The sequence below is a fragment of the Schistocerca gregaria genome, chromosome 4 (assembly GCF_023897955.1).
Source record: "Schistocerca gregaria isolate iqSchGreg1 chromosome 4, iqSchGreg1.2, whole genome shotgun sequence".
Lineage (NCBI taxonomy): Eukaryota > Metazoa > Arthropoda > Insecta > Orthoptera > Acrididae > Schistocerca > Schistocerca gregaria.
Genome location: NC_064923.1, coordinates 56,016,902 through 56,040,541, shown reverse-complemented (window position 1 = coordinate 56,040,541; position 23,640 = coordinate 56,016,902). Strand labels below are relative to the sequence as shown.

General features: G+C 42.2%; 1 protein-coding gene and 2 non-coding genes across 3 annotated transcripts in view; 2 read left to right on the top strand and 1 right to left on the bottom strand.

Moving 5' to 3' along the window:
- Positions 1 to 23,640, bottom strand: part of LOC126267230 (atrial natriuretic peptide receptor 1-like) — a 534,344-nt gene that overhangs the window by 422,982 nt on the left and 87,722 nt on the right. The gene's annotated exons all lie outside the window — the stretch shown is intronic.
- On the top strand, positions 23,248 to 23,322 carry Trnas-cga (transfer RNA serine (anticodon CGA)). Its single transcript has one exon. It is a non-coding gene; the product is annotated as a tRNA-Ser (tRNA).
- Trnas-cga (transfer RNA serine (anticodon CGA)) lies at positions 23,548 to 23,622 on the top strand. The gene has a single exon. It is a non-coding gene; the product is annotated as a tRNA-Ser (tRNA).

Genomic DNA, 23,640 nt, shown 5'->3' with positions numbered 1-23,640 from the left:
GTTCGATTCCCGGCGGGGTCAGGGATTTTCTCTGCCTCGTGATGGCTGGATGTTGTGTGATGTCCTTAGGTTAGTTAGGTTTAAGTAGTTCTAAGTTCTAGGGGACTGATGACCATAGATGTTAAGTCCCATAGTGCTCAGAGCCATTTGAACCATCCGAGCATCGGGTACACAGAGCTGTAGGACACAGTGCGCTTACTTTTCACTAACATTTAACCAAATAGAAGAGACAGTGAAAAACAACGCTTGTGACAATAACAGTCTCAACATTACAATAAAGCTGATTAGCTCTGAGTTCATGATCTCGTTAATATATTCTAATCTGGTAAAAATGGATCTTTTCGGGCGAATAAGTAGGTAAATATTTGGGAATAGAACGGGCTAAATCGATTTTTTGGAATTATTGGGCGTCTTGACACTATGTCACAGAAAATATGACGTGCCACAATTACTAGTGCTAAACAGAATAAGTTACAATATCGGGAAGTTTTTCACAGTAGATTGCGACAGTAGACTGCGTCATCAACAACAGTATCAGAACTGTCGTATTAAATTTCGAAGGAACGACTGCGGCAATCGGACATCGAAATAATTAGGTAATGGAAGTTGAAAACTTGTTTCGCACTGGCACTCATGCCCGAATCTCCAGCTTAACGTGAGCGGTTCTCAACCACCTCGGCCCATATTCTGAACTTGTCCACGCTAGCAGCGTCTACTGTCCTTTCACCTACTTGCTCGCTGTGAGTTGTCTATTCCCACCAGAGGTTCGCACACCCGCACTGGAAGTTAACAAGGCAATTCATCACATGCTAGCAATACGAAAATGTCTCTCACAACATTTCGTCCTGCACATTTTCGTGAAGCAAGGAGACGTTACAGACTGACACCATCTGGCAACACTGTAATCAACACTATTGTAGCTACCTCTGTCAGGATATCTACGTAGCGCTGTGCAGTTTATGCTTGGGAGGTGTTTTAACATGCAGGAAGTTGAGGGTTCGAATCTATATCGAGGTTCATTTATTTTTATTTGCTAAAAGTAGTCTGTGTGGCACGGTATCTGACGACTTAATCATCACACAGTGAGTACAGTGGGTCTTCTACAAAACCGTCAACGGTTACGTGCTACAAACACAGAAATGAAAATACATCGTTGTTTCACACCTCTGCATATACTAGATTCCTAACTTGTTTTGTGTGTACCCCACCCCATCGAAATTATTTGCAAAGTACGTGGCTAGCCCTACTGGTGACGTCAGGTCCTAACGAAATGTAATGCACCTGGACATGGCAAGAACAGTAATAGTTTGTGTTAATCGATGGGAGCGTTGGGGTAGGGTACACACAAAAAGTTTGCAATCTGGTAGATGCAGTGGTGTGAAACAATTCGCGTCCACAACGATTGTATTTTCTTTTCTGTGTTCATAGAACGTAACCTCAAACGTTTTTTACAAGACTTTATGACGAATAACGCGCTAGACATCGTGCCACACAGACTACTTTTAGCGAATAAAAATAAATAAGCCTCGACACAGAATCTAACCCTCAACCTCCAGCATGCTAATCGAAAAAACAATCCAGCGCACAAACCGCACAGCGCTGCAGAAATATCTTGACAGAAGCAGTTACGGTACTTGTATTTATAGTTCTGCCAGACTGTCATTCGTTAATGTCCATTGACTGTCCGAAATATGCGCAGGACGAAATTTTGTGACAGACGTTTGTGTATTGCCGTTATGTAAGGAACCGCGCTACGAAGTCCGACTGCGTGAATTTTTCTGCACCCTGACATACTATCTCTGTGTGTGTGCGTGTGTGTGGTGTCTGTTATACACGTTACATATATAGTATCTCTCTTACTGCGTTGTTGTTTGCTATTGTGTTCCTGAAACAGTTTTACACCCCAGTAATCAACATAAGAAAAGGAAAAATAAGCAACGATTCGTAGTATTCACAACCTCTTATGGATGATGAACATTTAAAGGCAAATTTATATAACATTGTTCGCAGAGACCCCCAAAAGGTTGTTCAGCCCTCTCGCGAACAGTGACCTTTCCTTCGCAAAGCTTGAGTGCGTGTCAGGAATGGATGTATCCATTGTCGATGAGTGCGTGAAATGTCACGTTTCTGTTATTATGGGGAGGGCAGGATATGGAGGGGACAAGTCAGGTGTTGGCGCGTTCTCCTGTTCGCCTCATGCAACACCTGGTGGGCGGCAAGTTTAACATTCGCATCCGACGACGCATGGCATTCGAGAGTATCACGTGCCCTCGTTCCAGCAAGTGTGGTGATATATTTATTTACAAGTCAAGCTCCGTAGGACCAAACTGAAGAGCAAATCTCTAAGGTCGTGGAGCGTGTCAGTACATGAAATTGCAACATAAAAGTAATAACAGATAAAAATAATATGTTTATGAACCCGAGAAAAGACAATAAGTTTAAGTAAACGCAGTCAACAATACAATAGGAATCAGCTTCATTTTTCAAGGAACTCCTCGACAGAATAGAAGGAGTGACCCATGAGGAAACTCTTCAGTTTCGATTTGAAAGATGGTGGATTACTGCTGATATTTTTGAATTCGAGCTTATTGAAAATGGATGCAGCAGTATACTGCACACCTTTCCGCACAAGAGTTAAGGAAGTCCGATCTAAATGCAGGTTTCATTTCTGCTGAGTATTAACTGAGTGAAAGCTGCTTATTCTTAGGAATAAGCTAATATAGTTCACAAGAAATGACAGTAAGGAATATATATATATATTGAGAGGCCAGTGTCAAAATACACAGACTCTCGAACAGGATTCCACAAGAGATTCGTGAACTTACAACACTTATTGCCGGAAATTGCAATTCCCATAATATTCTTTTATAATGGGAAGAGCTACCCCAAAATATATTACCACACGTCATGAGCGAGTGAAAATAAGCAAGGTAGACTAAATTTCGTGTCAAACGATCACCCACTTCAGATACCGTTCGAATAGTAAAAATGGCAGCATTAAGTCTTTGAACACGATCCTGAACGTTGGCTTTCTACGAAAGTTTACTATCTTTATCTGAACACCTAGAAATTTAAACTATTCAGTTTCACTAATCATATGCCCATTCTGTGAAACAAAAACGTCAGGTTTTGTTGAATTGTGCATTAAAAACTGTAAAAATTTAGTCTTAATGTGATTTAGCGTTAGTTTGTTTTCTACAAGCCATGGACTTCAATCATGAACTGCACTATTTGAAACCGAGCCAATGTTGCACACATTACCCTTCACTACCAAGCTATTATCATCAGCAAACACAAATATTTTAGAGATACCCATAATCCTAGAAGAATAAAATATGCCTAGCGTTCGAAACCATTTGTTTAACCCATCCAGTACCTCACCGAGATAAGAAAATATAGCACTGTCAGTGGTTAAACGACTTCTAAAGCCGAACTGCACAGTTTATAGACAATCGTGTGATACACAATGATCAATTATCCTTACATATGTAGCCTTTTAAATAACTTTAGCAAACAATGATGGCATAAAAATAGGTCTAAAAGTTTTTACATTATACCTTAATCGTTCAGGAAACTGACCATTCCTAAAGAAAAAATTACAAATATGGCTAAATACAGGACTAACAAGTGCAGCACAGTACTGTAATATTCTGCTAGGCACTGCATCATATCCATGAGAGTCCTTCGTCTTCAATGATTTAATTACAGACTCAATCTCCCCCTTGCGTGTATCACAGAGGAGTATTCAGACATCAATCTTGGAAAGGCATTTGCCAAGAAAGTTATATGATTCCCTGTAGAAACTAAATTTATATTTAATTCACCAGCGATCCTCAGAAAATGATTGTTAAATACTGCCCATATATCTGATTTATAAGTAACAGGAATATTTTTACTACGAACTGACTTTATACTGTCGACCTTGTGTTGCTGACCAGACACTTCCCTCAATGGTTTCAATTGTATTCTGTGAATTAGGTTTTCTATTTGCACACCACATACCCTTTGCCTTCCGAATAAAATTTTAAGTACCTTACAATACTGTTTGTAATGGTCTACTGTAGATTTATTGTGACTACTTATAACTTTTTGATATAATTCCCACTTTGTTTTACATGATATCCTTATCCCAGTAGTCATCCACCCAGGTTGCCTACTACTGCTAGTACCCCGTTTAGAACGTTCTAATTGAAAGCAACTCTCAAAGATCATGAGAAGCCGGGAAAGCGTTAAATGTACCTTCTATGTTATCGGCGTTATAGACATCATGCCACTCTTGTTCAGTGACAAGGTTTAAAAAACTGTCTATTGCTGCTTGATTAACTTTCCTCCATAGTTTGTAATTACATGTGACGTTTGTTTGAGTACAAAAGCCTTTTAATGTTAAAATTTGTGCATCGTGTTCTGAAAGGCCATTCACTCATTTACTAACAGAATGGCCATCTGGTAATCAACAATGAATGAAAGTATTGTCTATAGCTGTGCTACTGTTCCCCTACATCTGCAGCAGATCATATGAATTTAGGAAACCTATCGACATCCTTTTTCTTGCACCATCATATACAAAATTCATATTGAAGTCACCACATATATCTGGTACTTCCTACAAAATGAATGAAGAACCCTCTCTAGCCTGAACAGAAATGCTCTGAAGTCAGGGTTAGGGCACCTACAAAGAACAAAAATTAGAAGTTTGGTTTCACTCAATTGTTCTGCCTCTGCACAAGATTCAAATATCTGCTCAGTGCAGCGCCGTGGTGCGTCTATGGACTCAAATAGAATACTGTATTTTTCTTTTCATGTACATGGCCTCTCCCCCACCCCGCAAGGAACTCCTTGAAAAAAGCCAACTAATCTGTATCCTGGTAAAGGAAGCCTCTGAATTGTCCCAGTTATTTAAGTGATGCTCCGAGATACCAATAATGGACTCTGGAAATGCACTCTAACAAAATTATGGAAAAAAACTGTATATACAATTCTGTACAGTAAATGGCATAACACCACAGATAAACATAGAATTTGAACAGAAGTCTGTTGCTAAGGCAGAATATTCAAATCTCTGGGTGTGTGTATTCATGATAAATTCAATTCGAAGAATGGCTATTACGTTCTGCTGAAGCGGTTAGGTTCAGCTACTTATGCTACTAGGATTATTGCAAATTTTATTTATTTTTATTTTATTTATTTATTTAACCTGGCAAGATTAGGGCCATCAGGCCCTCTCTTACATCTAACCAGGCATTCTACTTATTTTACATTCATATGTTTTAGTAGGCATGTTAAGCTACATCTAATACAAAAAGTGAGATAAACAATTAGAAAGGTACACCTGGAAAAATACATTATTGAAGAGAAAGATTTGAGATAGGAGTGCTGGCTGCAGGGAGTATGAGCGAGACTCATGGTGAAGGGAGGAGAAGAATAGAGAGACATAATGAAACATAACTAACGAAATATAAAGGAAAAGAAGACTGCATGGCTAATAGAGATAGATGAAGAGGAAGGCATCTCAGGGGCAAGATAGGAGACGCTAGCTTTGCTATTTGACAGAGTGGTGATGAACATATCATAAAATTAGCCTACTATGCCTCTTTTCATGCGCTGCTTTCATATGGAATCATATTTGCAGTAATTCATCATTAAGAGAAAAAGTGTTCATTGCACAAAGCGTGTAATCAGAATAATAGCTCGAGCCCACCGAAGATCACCTCGCAGATATTTATCTATGGAAGTCAGGATATTCACAGTACCTTCGGAATACATATATTTACTTACGAAATTTGTTATTAATAACCCATACCAATACAAAAGCAATAGCGAAGTGCACAGCTACCACACTAGAAGAAAGGATGATCATCGCTATTCTCGGTTAAATCTGACTTTGGCACAAAAAAAGCGGTGAATTATACTGCCACAAAAATCTTTCACCAAATGACATTAAAACTCTGACAGATAGCCAACCCACATCTAAAAACAAATTAAAAGAACTTCTGAATGATAACTCTTACTCAACAGACGAATTTTTAAATGGGATGTAGTAACAAAAAAAATGTGTAATGAAATCTGATGTAATACTCACATGGTCCACATCATTACGAAATGTCACATTGATGATCTATGGAACAAGCATTAATGTAACGTAATGTAATGTATCGGACAGGGTGGCTGTTCTCTTCCCTGAATTAGGTAAATCGTAACTAGGATCTTCATCTGTCTCATCAGCATCAAAACTATCGCTACGATCATCTTCAGATTCTCCCAGAATGTGAAGGATCTCTGTTCAGAGAGTGAACTGTCCCCAGACATACTGCCTGGGGCGCATGTAGCACTAAAAGTGTCGTCTCACAGTCAGTTGACTTGTTTGATTGTTTCCATTGCGACACTGCTCTGTATTGAAGCAGACTGGCAGAAAGTGTAGTAGAATTATTTACGTGCCTTCTCTTACCTGTTAGACGACCGATATCACTCACGAGTGCTGACAGTTGAACGAGGAACGCTGCCCATAATATTACGAGCGTGGCAGCCCTCACGAAGATGTTGTGCCTGTACTGTGAAGGACATGACATTCTTTAAATGTTACCAAAACTTTTATAGTTAGAATGCATGATTTTAAAACAAATCACCGAGCGGGATGTTGCAGTAGTCAGCACGTTAGACTCGCATTCTGAAAGAAGACGGTTCAAGCCCACGTCCAGCCATCCTGTTTTTAAGCTTTCGGTTATTTCCTTTGATCGCCTTACGCAAATGCCTGGATGGATCCTTTGAAAGGCCATGGCTGATTTCATTCCTCGTCCATCCCTAATCCGAGCTTATGCTCCGTCTCTAATGACCTCGTTATCGACTGGACGTTAAATATTAATCTCATCCTTCTCCTCCTTTAAAACAAATATCATCCTCACCTTACAAAATCTCCGTGTAGGGTCCTTTATATTGGCTGGTTGTTTGATTTTTCTGCGGATTATGATTCTGTTATAAGGAGGAAATAAAAAAATTATACGCTATTTATTAACAGAATTAGATACCGCAACAGCTGTGATTAAAAAAATCTTCTTCTTCACTTACGCATGTTAGAGACGTAAGTCCATTCCATGAGCAGCTCATACAATGTAAACCAGTGTTATTCTTTCAAAAGGGCCGCCGTTCAATCTATTATCATTTTAATGTCGACCTGACATTGATAAAACATTGCGTAGAATACTCGAGATTCACGTCTAAAGTGTGAAGGAGCGAGACGTAGGGATGGCATCAAGTAACAGCCTTAAATATATATTTTTTAATTTAAGTTTCCTTTAATTTACGTCTATGATCACAAACTTTTTATCAGCAGATTACCGGTTGCGCTCTGTTATGACCATCATCACAACTGTTTTATAAAAACAAAGTCATAATGTACTCCACCCATAGTGGCATCGTCAAATGTTAAATGCAGAATCAACACCAGCATCGTCAAATAACACCGTATGCACGAGCCATGTTGTCAGTAGCACTAGTGTTGAAAACAAGCTGCCGTACGGTAGCCACAAGGTGTTTGTGTTGTAAGTTTTAACGGTTATGGTGGAAGAGGGAGAACGCATGGTTCGGAATCCTGAAATAGAGACGCAGCGGCGAAAGGCAGGTAGGAGAGACAGGCAGTCGTTAATTTTCCTCTGTGGCATTTGACGAAAAAACATATAGCATGCTAAACTGTATATTCTGGACGTTACGAAGTGACAAACAGTGTGCTATAAGTTGGGGTGTTCCTGTGACGTAACCATCAGTAGATGGCTGGCCGGCAACCAAGGTCTTCAAGAATGACGGTCAAGACCCGTTACTGACAATGATCTCACACACAGTGGGTTGTTTGTTCCTTTACTCGATGAGGAAATCGTAAGCCAGCATAACTAGAAATGTAGATCAGTTAATGTGAAGCAGTAGAAAAGCAAACAGCAAACTGTACCTTCTAATGGTTACTCTTCTGCCGAAGCGTCCATTAGCCAGTGAACCAGTCATCTAGAAAATTCATGACAAAGGGATACGCCATATGATAACTAAGTAAAATTAGACGTCGTATTGGAGAACGTCACGAAGTTCATGGAATCCGCCATTGGCTCCCGTCTCGTACAAGGGTAAGAAGTAAATTGTAGACTCTTAGTTCACTGGAGCGAATAGTCATTCTAGCCGAATTTAGGCGTTGAGAAAGAACAGGCAATATTTCTGTTGTTCCTTGCAGCCATCAAAGCTGGACGCTCTTAGGTAAATGATCAATAACATGATATCGTGGTCAGTTGCAACTGGTTGTACCAGTAGATTTATATTTCAGAAGCGAAGGGAGGTAGTCCAAAAGCAATGACTACATTCGATACATATATTAGATGGTCGGAATTAAGAACGGTAAAATAAATTGTTGAAATCTTACATCAGTTAAAGTCTTATCTCTGAGTGAATATCAAATCGGAGGGACGTTGATATCGCCATAAATGCTTTGTGTGTGTGTGTGTTACGGCTAGTCTGCTTCTATGCCTTGTTCCGTCGCGTCAGCAGCTAAATGCAGCGACAACTGTACAAGTCTTCACACCATGATCGGCAAATAACATTACAAGAGGCGAACCTGCCAGGATCGAGAAAGAACCGACGTCAGATGTGAGCGAAGCTAGATAGAAGTAGTAAATAATACAGAAATTTGTCAGAGCTAATATCAGCGAGTTTTCTCCGGTAAAGTATAATACGGAAAGTGTATTTGATGAAATTCAGCTTTCGCTGGTAGGGTGGGTGCATGGGGTCTAGGCAGAACCAACACAATATAGAATAGTGTGTTCCATGTACACAAAATAAATAATGTTCTCTGAACTAAAGTCGGAAGAAAATTAATATTCTGTCTTGATGTCCTACTCGAAGAACAGTTTCACATTAATCTCTAGGCAGGCGGTCTCTGTCCATACACGACTACTCTATTCACTGTTCTGTTTCTAGTGAAGATTAACCACTGTCTGTCGGCCACTGTTTGTATCTCACTCCACGACTTGAATACTCTAAGATGCGACGAGCGTTCTGCAGGAATTCCCCAGCAAGATTCGGACTGACTTCCAACTTGCGACAGACAACTTCTGCACTTACACGGTTACTTACGCGAACATTTCTCTCTTCCTTGCGGCGCTGGAGCTGTAGGTGGAGTGATTCTCGCGGGCAGCATGATTGGTTTGCGCGCAGCGATGTCTCTGCTGCGGTCAAACGTCCACTATACTTCTGGTACCGACTGTCGAAAACTCTTCTTGTGTGGTATCTTAGTAGACCGCTGAACGCCAGCTATTAAATTCAAAAAGAATATACCCGACAACTTGTAGGCATAAAACTTGGAATCAAAGCACATTTCGCTTTGAGGTACAATGTAAGATTCATTTCTTGAGGTTTTTATTTTAACTGTCATATCTAATGCTAAGTGAATGTTTAACCTACATGACGTGTAACTGGATTTTCCGTCGGTGATTGGCGTAACATGACAACTACATTAAATAGCAAACGCTAATGTTTGTAACATGGACAATTTGGCTTTTCAGTCTATCATCGAGTGATAGCTGAAGGCCGCAAACAGAAGTATAATGATGTGGGACTTACACGGATATTATTTATACAGACGATCCAACAGATGTAAAAACGGTTACATGTAGGATGTTTACATGGGAAAGTATTACAGTGTTATGTTGCACAGAAAAAGTTACATTCGACTGGGAGGTAGCCAGACTAAAGACGCCTTAACGAAAGAATATATCTGGAGAAGCCAAAGATAGGGGTCTATGCAGAGGGGCAGCGACCTTTTCAGTAGTTGCAGGAGCAACAATCTGCATGATTGGCTGATCTGCCTTAACATCAGCAAACAGGGCTTTTCTGTGCCGGTACTGCGAATGGCTGAAAGCAAAGGGAAACTACAGACGTTAGTATGCTGTATGCTTAAATAACAGTGATATTCTATTGGGTAAAATATTCTGTAAGTAAAATCTCCTCACTCGGATCTCGAGGCGGGGAATACTCTGGAGGATGTAGTTATTAGGAAAAACGTACCTCGTATTCTGTGCGTCGCAGCGTGGAGTGTTGAGTCCCTTAATCATGTAGGTACGTTAAAGTATTTAAAAGAGGAAATGGATAGGCTTAAATTAGGTATTGTGAGAATTTGTTAAGTTCGGTGCCAGAATGACAGAATATTAGGACAAGTGAACATATGTCTGAAAACACAAAATCAAGAAGGAGTAATGCAGGAGTAGCTCTAGCAGTGAATAAGAGAACAGGGACGCAGGTAATGTACTATGAATAGCACAATGGACACATTATCATAGACGAGATAGCCACAAAGCCAAAAAGCAACGCAGCTGTAGAGTGTTTCGGGACAGGTTTTTTTCAAAACTGCTGTATAACCTTATTAATAAATCATTATCAAATAAGGATACCCGAGCTATTAAAATTTTTAAGGCTATGTGAAAGTGTACACGCAATTAAGACTAATGCCAATGATTGCAGATAAAAGTAACAATGATTCCTTTAACTCTATACGGTGATGTGTTTTTGTTGTGTTCTTCTGCTACTTGAGAGGCCAGAAGAGTACACATGAAAACCACAGTAACAACAGAGTTCAAGTAACTGAAGTAGTATTAATCTTCTACTTACATATTTCAAATGGAGGACAGTGGGACTTCAGGTGCTATAAATTTATATTAAAAAATGAAGAAATTCCTCCAGCTGTATTTACGATCTCGATTTTATTTTGGCAGCTAGTTTGAACGTTGTAACAATTTCATCTTCAGGCCACCACAACTTATGTAAATATTTGTGATACTGTTTATCTGCAGATAAAAAGTATCATAAATATCTACATAAGATGGTGGGTTGAAGATGAAGTTGTTACAACGTTGAAACTTATTGCCAAAATAAAATCGACACCTTAAATACAGCTGGAGGAATTTCTCCATTTTTAATATAAAAAAGTATTAAATTGCCGGCGCTGCTCTGATATCTGCTTTTCTTGTGACAAGGAGAGGGTAGGTTAGTTTAATCAGTCGTTGTCCTGAGTCTCAGAGCTGAAGGTTTGGAGGATTGATATGTTTGTAGGTTGACTTCTGCACAGAAGATTACAGCAACCAGCCACTTTTTACAATGCTATTTATTTATTTAAACAGGACCGATACCGGTTTAGATCCGAGAGGTTCATCTTCACACGGCTAGTTCACTTTTTACATTAGATTTTGCCTTTTGCTTCTCCACCTGACGAAACTTCCATGGGGTAGTGGTGCCGATGAAGAAACCCCGCCATTATGTTGCAGTGCAGTTTGATAATCATCTTGCAGCAGCGAAAACTGTATAATGCACCTTTTTGTGTGTGTATATATATATATATATATATATATATATATATATATATATATATATATATATATATATATATATATATATAACACACTAAGAGATGAAATGAGATGCAACATCTACAGTTTAACAGACTCTCACACCACGAGCAGCAAACAGCGTGGCAGACATTCGCTCTCATCAACCCTTTGGCTGCTGTCGGCGTGTACACGCGCCCTTCTACGCCGTTCCCCAGGTGTGGACGTGTACACGCATGCCGCTTGTGTTTTCCCAAAGTGCCGTGGGCGCCTGAATACGTCCTGAGCCGACGACCTCCCACTGCTGCGGACGAGTTACTTCCATATCTCGGCGAATAAAAAAGTTTAGAGCATTTGTGATACAACGTATGTGCCTCACTGCGATCTGTCATTTGCAGAAACATCGTTTCCATTAGGGTGCACAAAGACGTGAATGGGCAAATCTCGAGACCGTCCTTCTTTTTGATATAAAACCAAATAACTCTAGAACGAAATGAAACATCCTTCTGCAGTCGATTACAAATAAAAATTCTGTATTTTTCTCTACATTCAATTCACTACACTGAAGTCAACAACAAGAAAAGTTTACGCAATTAGTTTTTACCTCTGCAAAATCTTTAGATTTCGCACAAGGTTTTACTTAATTTTATGCAGCACAGTGACTGTGTCATGCAACGAAAATAAATGTAGTCCTATATGAAACGAAGACATTAGATTGTGAGATCAATTTTTTAGTTTTCTTAAAAACGATGAGAAATGTTTCATATCAGCCGGAACGCCGTTTCTCAGCACAGGTATTCGGCGAGCAGTACAGCCGTTACAAAAGCAGCCTCAGCACGAATGCAAAGAGCTCGCCTGTAGCAGCGAAAGGGTTAATTTAAATAAGCGATTCTAAGACCGCAGACAGGTCTTGTATTGTATTGTATTGTATGTAAACTGGGGACCAAGAAACGACGGAGAGGCTCTGTCGCCACCGCAGCCGCAGTGGTCCGCAACCCCACGACGACTACCGCAGTCCACTTCAACCCTCCGCCGCCCCACACCGACCCCCGGGTTAATGTGCGGTTTGGCCCCCGGTGGACCCCCGAGGGAACGTCTCACACCAGATAAGTGTAACCCCTATGTTTGCGCGGTAGAGTAATGGTGGTGTACGCGTACGTGGAGAACTTGTTTGCGCAGCAATCGCCGACATAGTGTAACGGGGGCGGAATAAAGGGAACCAGCCGGCATTCGCCGAGGCAGATCGAAAACCGCATTAAAAACCATCCACAGGCTAGCCGCCACACCGGACCTAACACAAATCCGCCGGGCGGATTCCTGCCGGGGCCCAGGCACTCCTTCCCGCCAGGAAAGCCGTGCATTACACCGCACGGCCAACCGGGCGGGCAAGACACGTCTTAAACTGGAAGCGTTACTGGAGAGTCAGAAGAGCGTCGAGTTCCCAAGACACTTGGCGTCCACTCCATTCGGGGCGTTGATTTGGTGTGCCTGAGGCGGCCCGCTAGCGGCTCTCTCTCTCTCTCTCTCTCTCTCTCTCCCTGGGGGTGCGTTTGCCGTGACGCAGCCGCCACACAATCGGCTGATGGACGGTGGCCTCCTTCCTGTCCTATTCTCCCCCTCCCAGCACTCCACGCCGTGACCGTGACGACTCTGCGTCGCGCCCCCTCAGCCCTGACCTTGCTGCGCGGATCACCGTTGCACTGGCAGCTCTCCACCGGCGATGAAATCGTAACTCTGGAGGTGTTGCCTCTCCCACTTTCTTTCAACTTAACCCTTTGTGTACACGTACTAGGACAATCGCAGGCGGCAACAATGCACAGTACCTTTCATCACACAGTAATTGAAAGCACCCGCCTCTGATGTTGCTAAAGCAAAGACAATCTGCAAGCCAATACACTTTTCGTATTCCGCTGGTGGAAGCATATTTCAGTGCCATAATTGAGAGGGTGAGACGCAAAGGCGAACGTGTCCACAATTTAAAGCGATCGAGATACAAAGGAGAACTAGTACGTATAGGATAAGCAAGGCCTCAAAATATCACGTAATTAAAACGATTTACCGCATGTCTCTTAATACAAGTCCTGTAAAAATACATAATTCAGAGCGAAAACTAACCTGTCAATATATACGTTTCGCACAAATAAGATCTAGTCCATTATGGCCAATAAGAGGCGCTGATTAAAGTCACCTGATTTCCATTCTAGTCACACATGGTTGTTCTGTTAAAATAATTCATCCCACTCTTCCTCTTCTAACTTGCCTGGTGATCGCCTATTAAAGGTGCTAATTTAACGAGATAGGACCTGAATAAACTCAAAATAACAGAGGTTGTAGAAAGTTTCAGAGAGAGCATTAGGGAACGACTGACAAGAATGGGGGAAAGAAATACATTAGAAGAAGAATGGGTAGCTCCGAGGGATGATGTCGTGAAGACAGCAAGTAGGTAAAAAGACGAGAGGTAGTAAAAATACTTGGCTGACAGAAGAGATACGGAGTTTAATTGGTAATGGCAGAAAATATAAAAACGCAATAAATCAAGCAGTCGAAAAGGAATACAATGTTCTCAAAAATGAGGTTGACAGGAAGTGCAAAATGGTTAAGCACGGATGGCTAGAGGACAGATGTAAAGATGTAGAGGCATATATCACTAGGAATAAGACAGATATTACCTACAGGAAAATTAAACAGACCATTGGAGAAAAAGGAACCATATGTATGAATATCAAGAGCTCAGATGGAAAACAAGTTCTATGCAAAGAAGTGAAAACAGAAAGGTGGATAAAGTGCATAGAGGGTCTATACAAAGGCGATGTACTTGAGGGCAATATTATGAAAATGAAGGAGGACGTAGATGGAGATGAAATGGGATATATGATACTGTATGAAGAATTTGACAGAGCACTGAAACACATAAGACGAAACAAGGCCCCGGAAGTAGACAAAATTCCATTACAACTACTGATAACCTTGGGACAAAACTCGACCGCCTCAGTTTAATAAGTCACGGCTGCAAAATACTAACGAGAATTCTTTACTGCCGAATGGAAAAACTAGTAGAAGCCGACCTCGGGGAATATCAGTTTTGATTCCTTAGAAATATTGGAAGACGCGAGGCAATGCTGACTGTACGACTTATGTTAAAAGATAGATTAAGGAAAGGCAAACCTACGTTTTAGCATTTGTAGACTTAGAGCGAAAGTCTATTTACAATTTGTACAGAGTCATAATGGCAGCTACAAGAGCCGAGAGGTACGAAAGGAAGCAGTGGTTGAGAAGGAAGTGAGACAGAGTTGTAGAATATCCCCAATGTTCTTTACTGTGTATACTGAGCAAGCAGTAAAGGAAACAAAAGAAAAATTTGAAGTAGGAATTAAAATCCATGGGAAAGAAAGAAAAACTTTCAGGTTCGTCGATGACATTGTAATTCTGTCAGAGACGGCGAAGGACTTGGAAGAATAGTTGAACGGAATGGACAGTATCTTGAAAGAGGGATATAAGATGAACGTCAACAAAAATAAAAATAGGACAGTGCAATGCAGTCGAATTAAATTAGATATTGCTGGGGGAATTATATTAGGAAATGAGACACTTAAAGAAGTAGATGAGTTTTGCTGTTTTGGGAGACAAGTTGCTGAACATTGTCGAATTAGAGAGGATATAAAATGTAGACAGGCGAGGACAAGGAAAGCGTTTTTGAAGAGCAGAATTTTGTTAACATCGAGTATAGGTGTAAGTGTCAGGAAGTATTTGTATGGAGTGTAGCGATCTATGGAAGTGCAACATGGACGATAATAGTTCAGACAAGAAGAGAATAGAAGCTTTCGTAATGTGGTGCTACAGAAGAATGCTGGAAATTAGATGGGTAGATCAAGTAGCTAATGAGGTGGTACTGAATAGAACTGGGGAGAAGAGGAATTCGTGGGTCAACTTGACAAGAAGAAGGTATCGATTGGTAGGACATGTTCTGAGAAATCGAGGTATCACCAGTTTAGTATTGGAGGGCAACGTGGAGGATAGAAATCATAGAGGGAGACCGAGAGATGAATACACTTAGCTGATTCAGAAGGATGTTGGTTGCAGTAGTTACTCGGAGATGTAGAAGCTTGCACAGAATAGAGTAGTATCGAGAGCTGCATCAAACCATCCTCTGGACTGAAGACCGAACAACAGAGAAACCTGTATGAAGAAACGTTATCAATTGTATGAACAAAGGAATATAATGACGTCTACCGGTCTGTGGGTGAAGTAAGAAACCTTGGTGTAGACTGGACTTCTCAGCCGTCCAATCTTAGATGACAAAAAGAAAGATGTTGGTGGTTAAAGCTATTTTCAAAGAAAACTGTAGAAACTTAGAGGATTTGATATACATTAATCGTTGATGATGTACCCATGTTGTTCAGTTGAAAGGTAGAGCAAATTGCTTATGAGTATTTAGAAGATTCTGATTTATATTTTTAAGCACAAATCTTACCGAAATAATTTTTCTAATAATAGGTAACCCCATTAATATATCATTGTATTTTGTTAGGGTGATTTAAAATATTTTCTACAATTGTGAAGTCACAATAAAATTATAAATTTTTGGAAAACACTGACAAGCAATATCAATATTATTTTTGTCACTTTATAAATTTTTTCCACGGTATCTTCTACAATATTGTTACAAATACTTAATATGATTATTTCAACTAGTATTATACAATAAGATATAGGTTATTTTGAGGAAACAAGATATTTTCTTTGGAAAAATCATCAAAGCTGAACATGTCCATTTGGTTCATGCAGATGAGAACATGTCCATATTTAAATTTACTTTTTAAAGCAATATCTTCATTGTAGATTTGATTTGTAGCGATGAACTGCCTTTTAACACAAAAGTGAATGTGTTCGCATTTCAAATATGTTATTTCCATTCACATGTATGAGTGAAGTAAATTTTGTGTTAATTTTGAAAAACGTTATTTGGTGGACATGTTCGTCTTTCCATGTGACCTTCTCCAATAGGTCGGCAATGGGCTAATCACACTATAGTATGTGGTTGTAAGAGTTTACGCCCCTGTCTGGATTTAAAGCCAGTGCTTATACGCAATGTTCCATGAAGTGAAAGCATGTAATACTGAACATGGTAAGCCACTCGTTCGCTGGTACAATACGTTGGACAGTTGTCTTGGTACTACTCGTGAGGTGCAAATTGTGTGTCGGCAACGGGGTTTCGCTTTTCTCTTCCGTAACGAGCAACATAGATACGAGACGACAAACGCAGCACAAGCGCTGAGCACAATCATCCATACGATGCGTACACACTCTCGACACTGTCAACTTATTGTTGCTGTAGGTCTGCTTCCTACCCTTTCAAATAAACATTCGAGAGACTTCCGGCTTAATGATACACACAATCTGTTGATTCTTGATAAATGTTTTCCCACTTTATCTGTCGTCTCCAGAGGGTTTTGTTTATTATTGTGTCTCATGTAACTCTTCAGGCTTTCCCGGCGATCTAATGACATCTTGAATGGTCGGGTGTTCTGCAAGATATCAGCGTCGTACTTGCACGATATTTCGGTCACGTAGTTCGTAACCTTCATCAGGTGCGAACTGAGACTCAGGTCGCACCTGATGAAGGTTACGAGCTACGTGACCGAAATATCGTGCAAGTACGACGCTGATATCCGGCAGAACACCCGACCACCCAAGATGTCATTGTGTCTCATGTTACGTTCCCAGCTGTTTTGAGCTGGTAGCAGGGACCATAATTTATATAACTTGTCATGCTTTTTGAGTCTGTTGTCTTGTATGGCGCTGTAGAAGCATTAAAATACACTCCTGGAAATTGAAATAAGAACACCGTGAATTCATTGTCCCAGGAAGGGGAAACTTTATTGACACATTCCTGGGGTCACATACATCACATAATCACACTGACAGAACCACAGGCACATAGACACAGGCAACAGAGCATGCACAATGTCGGCACTAGTACAGTGTATATTCACCTTTCGCAGCAATGCAGGCTGCTATTATCCCATGGAGACGATCGTAGACATGCTGGATGTAGTCCTACGGAACGGCTTGCCATGCCATTTCCACCTGGCGCCTCAGTTGGACCAGCGTTCGTGCTGGACGTGCAGACCGCGTGAGACGACGCTTCATCCAGTCCCAAACATGCTCAATGGGGGACAGATCCGGAGATCTTGCTGGCCAGGGTAGTTGATTTACACCTTCTAGAGCACGTTGGGTGGCACGGGATACATGCGGACGTGCATTGTCCTTTTGGAACAGCAAGTTCCCTTGCCGGTCTAGGAATGGTAGAACGATGGGTTCGATGACGGTTTGGATGTACCGTGCACTATTCAGTGTCCCCTCGACGATCACCAGAGGTGTACGGCCAGCGTAGGAGATCGCTCCCCACACCAGGATGCCGGGTGTTGGCCCTGTGTGCCACGGTCGTATGCAGTCCTGATTGTGGCGCTCACCTGCACGGCGCCAAACACGCATACGACCATCATTGGCACCAAGGCACATGCGACTCTCATCGCTGAAGACGACACGTCTCCATTCGTCCCTCCATTCACGCCTGTCGCGACACCACTGGAGGCGGGCTGCACGATGTTGGGGCGTGAGCGGAAGACGGCTTAACGGTGTGCGGTACCGTAGCCCAGCTTCATGGAGACGGTTGCGAATGGTCCTCGCCGATACCCCAGGAGCAACAGTGTCCCTAATTTGCTGGGAAGTGGCGGTGCGGTCCCCTACGGCACTGCGTAGGATCCTACGGTCTTGGCGTGCATCCGTGCGTCGCTGCCGTCCGGTCCCAGGTCGACGGGCACGTGCACCTTCCGCCGACCACTGGCGACAACATCGATGTACTGTGGAGACCTCACGCCCCACGTGTTGAGCAATTCGGCGGTACGTCCACCCGGCCTCCCGCATGCCCACTATACGCCCTCGCTCAAAGTCCGTCAACTGCATATACGGTTCACGTCCACGCTGTCGCGGCATGCTACCAGTGTTGAAGACTGCGATGGAGCTCCGTATGCCACGGCAAACTGGCTGACACTGATGGCGGCGGTGCACAAATGCTGCGCAGCTAGCGCCATTCGACGGCCAACACCGAGGTTCCTGGTGTGTCCGCTGTGCCGTGCATGTGATCATTGCTTGTACAGCCCTCTCGCAGTGTCCGGAGCAAGTGTGGTGGGTCTGACACACCGGTGTCAATGTGTTCTTTTTTCCATTTCCAGGAGTGTATTTATGTTGTTTATTGTCAATGTTTAAACAGCTAGACACTGATTTTATTTTGTCGTGGAAACAAAAGAGCTTCTGTCGTCAGCTTCTATATTGTTGTAGCTTTTATTATTATAGCTTTTGTTTATTGATGCTTCGCATAGCAATATCCGTTATCCTGTGGTGTTGGTTTTTATACGTGCCATACTCGTTAAAAGTAGTATTTACAACACATGAGCTCAGGGCAGCAACCTTGTTGAAGGCCTGAAGTTCCAGGCAGTTTTAAACTTCCGAACACAGCGTCTTTCAGCAATAATTCTGAGAAGAAAGTAGCACAGAGAGGTGACTGCTTTGAAACATGTACTGTGAAGACAAACAAGCTCCAGTAAAAAGCAAGGATTGAGATAAGGTGACAAGAAAAGCAAATTTATTAACAGTCTAAGCAGAAAGCGAATGTAGGAAAAGTTAAAAGAAATCTGTATTGAAATACCATAAAACGGAAACATTTACAAGACACAAAAGGTAAGATGTTAACTGACAGAAAGTAAATTGGAACCGGATGAATGGAATATTTTCTCAAGTAGCGATCTGTGAGAAGCTATAAGAACTCTTTGTCCTTAAGATTACAGAAGCCCGTACATTTACGGAAAAGGGAATGGAGGAAACAGATAAATAAGTATGTGAAAATCGCCACTCAACTAGTAAAATTCAGTGGTAAATGACTTAAAGAGAAGCCCAGTGACTTCATGAACCAAATAAAGCAAGGAGGAAATCACGTGGTCTGGAGCAAGAGACAATGAGGTAGTCAAGAGATGCCACAGGCAGGGAGCGGGTGGAAACAAACAACCACTGAAACTGTGGAGGATGAATGTAGAGCAAGTGTGTGATCACGTAGGCTGAAGTAAACAGCAGTTAAGAACGTAAAGATTGTGGTTCGAAGAACCTTCTGCCAGGCACCCAAGGGTGAACTGCAGAGCAGTCATGTAGATGTAGATCTCTCAAATTCATTGCGATATAGAAGTCTTGAAAATCCTGAAAAAACTGTGCAAAGTCCCTAATGTGAATTCAACAATTGTTATTGTATTAGGTTGGTGCATAAGTTCGTAGCGTTTTTGTTTTGCATGTCGGTATTCCGTTTCCTATGAGTTTATTTATCGACTGCCTTTTTTTATTTGTAGTTCATTGTTGCCATTCGAGTTTACATATTGCCATTTTGTCACAGTGTGTGGAGCTGTGGGTGCTAGAAAATGGAGTTCCAAGTGGAGAAGTAGGAACATTTCAGATATATTCTTCTGTTTGAAATCAGTAGAGGGGTGGCAGCCGTGTAGGCACCCAGAAACATTTGCGCCGTGCATGGGGATAATACAATTGGACAGAGCACGGGGATAAAATGGTTTTCTCGTTCGAAGGAGGCCCGGTTTGACATCAGTGGCTCTCCAGGATGAGGAAGACATTCGGAGTTTGATGAGGGTCCTTTAAACGTATCACTCCACAATGATGAGCACCAGCGTACTCGAGAACTGGCAAACGTGAAGAACTGTCACCATCCCACCATTATGCGACACTGGAATGCATTGGGGGAAGGTATGGGTATCGCATTCTGTAAACCAAAATCAGCAGATAGCCATACGTGCTACTCTGCTTGTTCGTGTTCAGTTGGCTAGTGAAGAACACCGACCATTCCTATCCCGTATCATTACCGTTGACGAGGAATGGTATCTTTAAGCCAGCATAAGGAAAAAAAAAGAAATTGTTGCTCCAAACAAAGCAAGAACTTCCCGTTCGAAGACCTGCGCACACCCACAAAAGATAGTGAAGACACTGTCAGTCCCTCTTGCTCCATTTTCGAGAGGATATTATTTGTTACTTGAATTTTGCACATCATTTTTCCTGTTTTTGTCAATGGTCTTGATTTGGCCTTTTCCAACCAGCATTTTTTATTACAGCTATCAAGAGCTCTCTGAAGTTTGTTCTTGTAGGGAGAGGTAAACAGAATAACAGCACAGTCTTTATTTCTGTTCGTAGGTCTCCTTACTAACTTCCCGCACGAAATTTGGGAATGGCAACGTCATGTGGAGAAACGTTGGAAAATTGTGTGGAACTTGGAGAAGGTAAAAATATTAGTATAACAATATATTTTATAAATGTCAGAGTAAATATGAACACCAAAAATTAAACAACAGAAGATAATGTTAGGAGTGCTGGAAGAAAGGAACTTCACCGCACTATTCCGTTCCCCACGACCCGTGATGTCATTTGTTGGTCAAAATCCACAAAGCACAATGGAAATAAAAGAAATTATCAAAATCCACTGAGCTGTTGATTATGACACTTGTTTTCATGTTTCGAAGAAAGAAAAACTAGATAACAAATATTTTTTCCTTACCATATCCATATAAGGTTACACATATTGCAATATGAATGCGAAAAACAAGTACCAACACATTACTGGCACGACGCACAGAGACAAGTGCTTTTAAAATAACTTGTTACCGCCCATGTCGCGTGGATAGTAGTTCGTGAACGTATACCACTTTGCAGCCAAAATTAAGCATTTGTTTTGTTCCGCCGCATGGTTCTATATCCTCTTGGGGTACTTCTATTACCCCTATACAGATTGTAGTGGATGCCTGAAGAATATACCAAGTTATAACGCTCTATCCAGCTAAAAGCGCGTTCCCGTTGCTGGACAGCTCAAACTGACAATCTACTTCATATTGTATGAATAAGAATAAAAGTAATTTTTATGTTAATTTGAAACTTTTAACTCATGTAACATGATCTTCCCAAACAGAAACTTGACCGAAGTCCAAGTAGCCGTAATTTTACAAAATTCTTCCGTTCCATGCAAGAAGCAGTACACAGGTTTCCCTGTCGATGAGCCGTACATGGTGCCAAACTGCATGCGTCTCTGTTGTATGTTGCCTCCTCGAAGGACGTTTGGGACCAAAGGTTTTACAGGTATTAGTTCATCTTATCCCGACATAAAACTGGAAGTGTTTATTTCTGCATTTGTGATAGGCAGCCACAGAGTACAAAACCATTCGAGCGAGATCGAAGACGCAGTTGCCTGGTGCCTACACAGCAGATCGCAATTAACAGAGAGGCATAAAGCACGCACCGCCGTAAAAAAGTACTGGCGCTAGGGAACTGCCGTGACGTGTCATGTCCTGTGCGAATGTCACCACTGCGCATTGCCACGGGGCAGCGCGGTTCTAGTTTACATGCAAATACCGGCTGCCTCTTAATCAAGGAGACAGACACAGAACCAGTAAACAAGCTCCATCAAATGAGGGCTGTTCAGTCCTTTTGCTCTTCTTTGCCATCTCATCACCAACAAAGTCGTGCAAGTGCGCCAAACTCTCAAGTTTTACAAAGAGCAAGAGAAAAGCAATTTTCTAAGTTATATATACAATTCAAATGCGGATTTCGTGTTGAATGTCAAGAGTGCTCTCGCAAAACTGTTATGTGACCAAGACTTACCATTGTAATTGGAAACATTGTCATTGGAAACAAAGTACCAGAAGGGACTGGAAGATCTCGGGAAGTAGTGCCAGAACAGAATGAGATTTTCACTCTGCAGCGGAGTGTCCGCTGATATGAAACTTCCTGGCAGATTAAAACTGTGTGCCCGACCGAGACTCGAACTCGGGACCTTTGCCTTTCGCGGGCAAGTGCTCTACCAACTGAGCTACCGAAGCACGACTCACGTCCGGTACTCACAGCTTTACTTCTGCCAGTATCCGTCTCCTACCTTCCAAACTTTACAGAAGCTCTTCTGCGAACCTTGCAGAACTAGCACTCCTGAAAGAAAGGATACTGTGGAGACATGGCTTAGCCACAGCCTGGGGGATGTTTCCAGAATGAGATTTTCACTCTGCAGCGGAGTGTGCGCTGATATGAAACTTCCTGGCAGATTAAAACTGTGTGCCCGACCGAGACTCGAACTCGGGACCTTTGCCTTTCGCGGGCAAGTGCTCTACCAACTGAGCTACCGAAGCACGACTCACGCCCGGTACTCACAGCTTTACTTCTGCCAGTATCCGTCTCCTACCTTCCAAACTTTACAGAAGCTCTTCTGCGAACCTTGCAGAACTAGCACTCCTGAAAGAAAGGATACTGTGGAGACATGGCTTAGCCACAGCCTGGGGGATGTTTCCAGAATGAGATTTTCACTCTGCAGCGGAGTGTGCGCTGATATGAAACTTCCTGGCAGATTAAAACTGTGTGCCCGACCGAGACTCGAACTCGGGACCTTTGCCTTTCGCGGGCAAGTGCTCTACCAACTGAGCTACCGAAGCACGACTCACGCCCGGTACTCACAGCTTTACTTCTGCCAGTATCCGTCTCCTACCTTCCAAACTTTACAGAAGCTCTTCTGCGAAACTTGCAGAACTAGCACTCCTGAAAGAAAGGATATTGCGGAGACATGGCTTAGCCACAGCCTGGGGGATGTTTCCAGAATGAGATTTTCACTCTGCAGCGTAGTGTGCGCTGATATGAAACTTCCTGGCAGATTAAAACTGTGTGCCCGACCGAGACTCGAACTCGGGACCTTTGCCTTTCGCGGGCAAGTGCTCTACCAACTGAGCTACCGAAGCACGACTCACGCCCGGTACTCACAGCTTTACTTCTGCCAGTATCCGTCTCCTACCTTCCAAACTTTACCGGGCTTGAGTCGTGCTTCGGTAGCTCAGTTGGTAGAGCACTTGCCCGCGAAAGGCAAAGGTCCCGAGTTCGAGTCTCGGTCGGGCACACAGTTTTAATCTGCCAGGAAGTTTCATATCAGCGCACACTCCGCTGCAGAGTGAAAATCTCATTCTGGAAACATCCCCCAGGCTGTGGCTAAGCCATGTCTCCACAGTATCCTTTCTTTCAGGAGTGCTAGTTCTGCAAGGTTCGCAGAAGAGCTTCTGTAAAGTTTGGAAGGTAGGAGACGGATACTGGCAGAAGTAAAGCTGTGAGTACCGGACGTGAGTCGTGCTTCGGTAGCTCAGTTGGTAGAGCACTTGCCCGCGAAAGGCAAAGGTCCCGAGTTCGAGTCTCGGTCGGGCACACAGTTTTAATCTGCCAG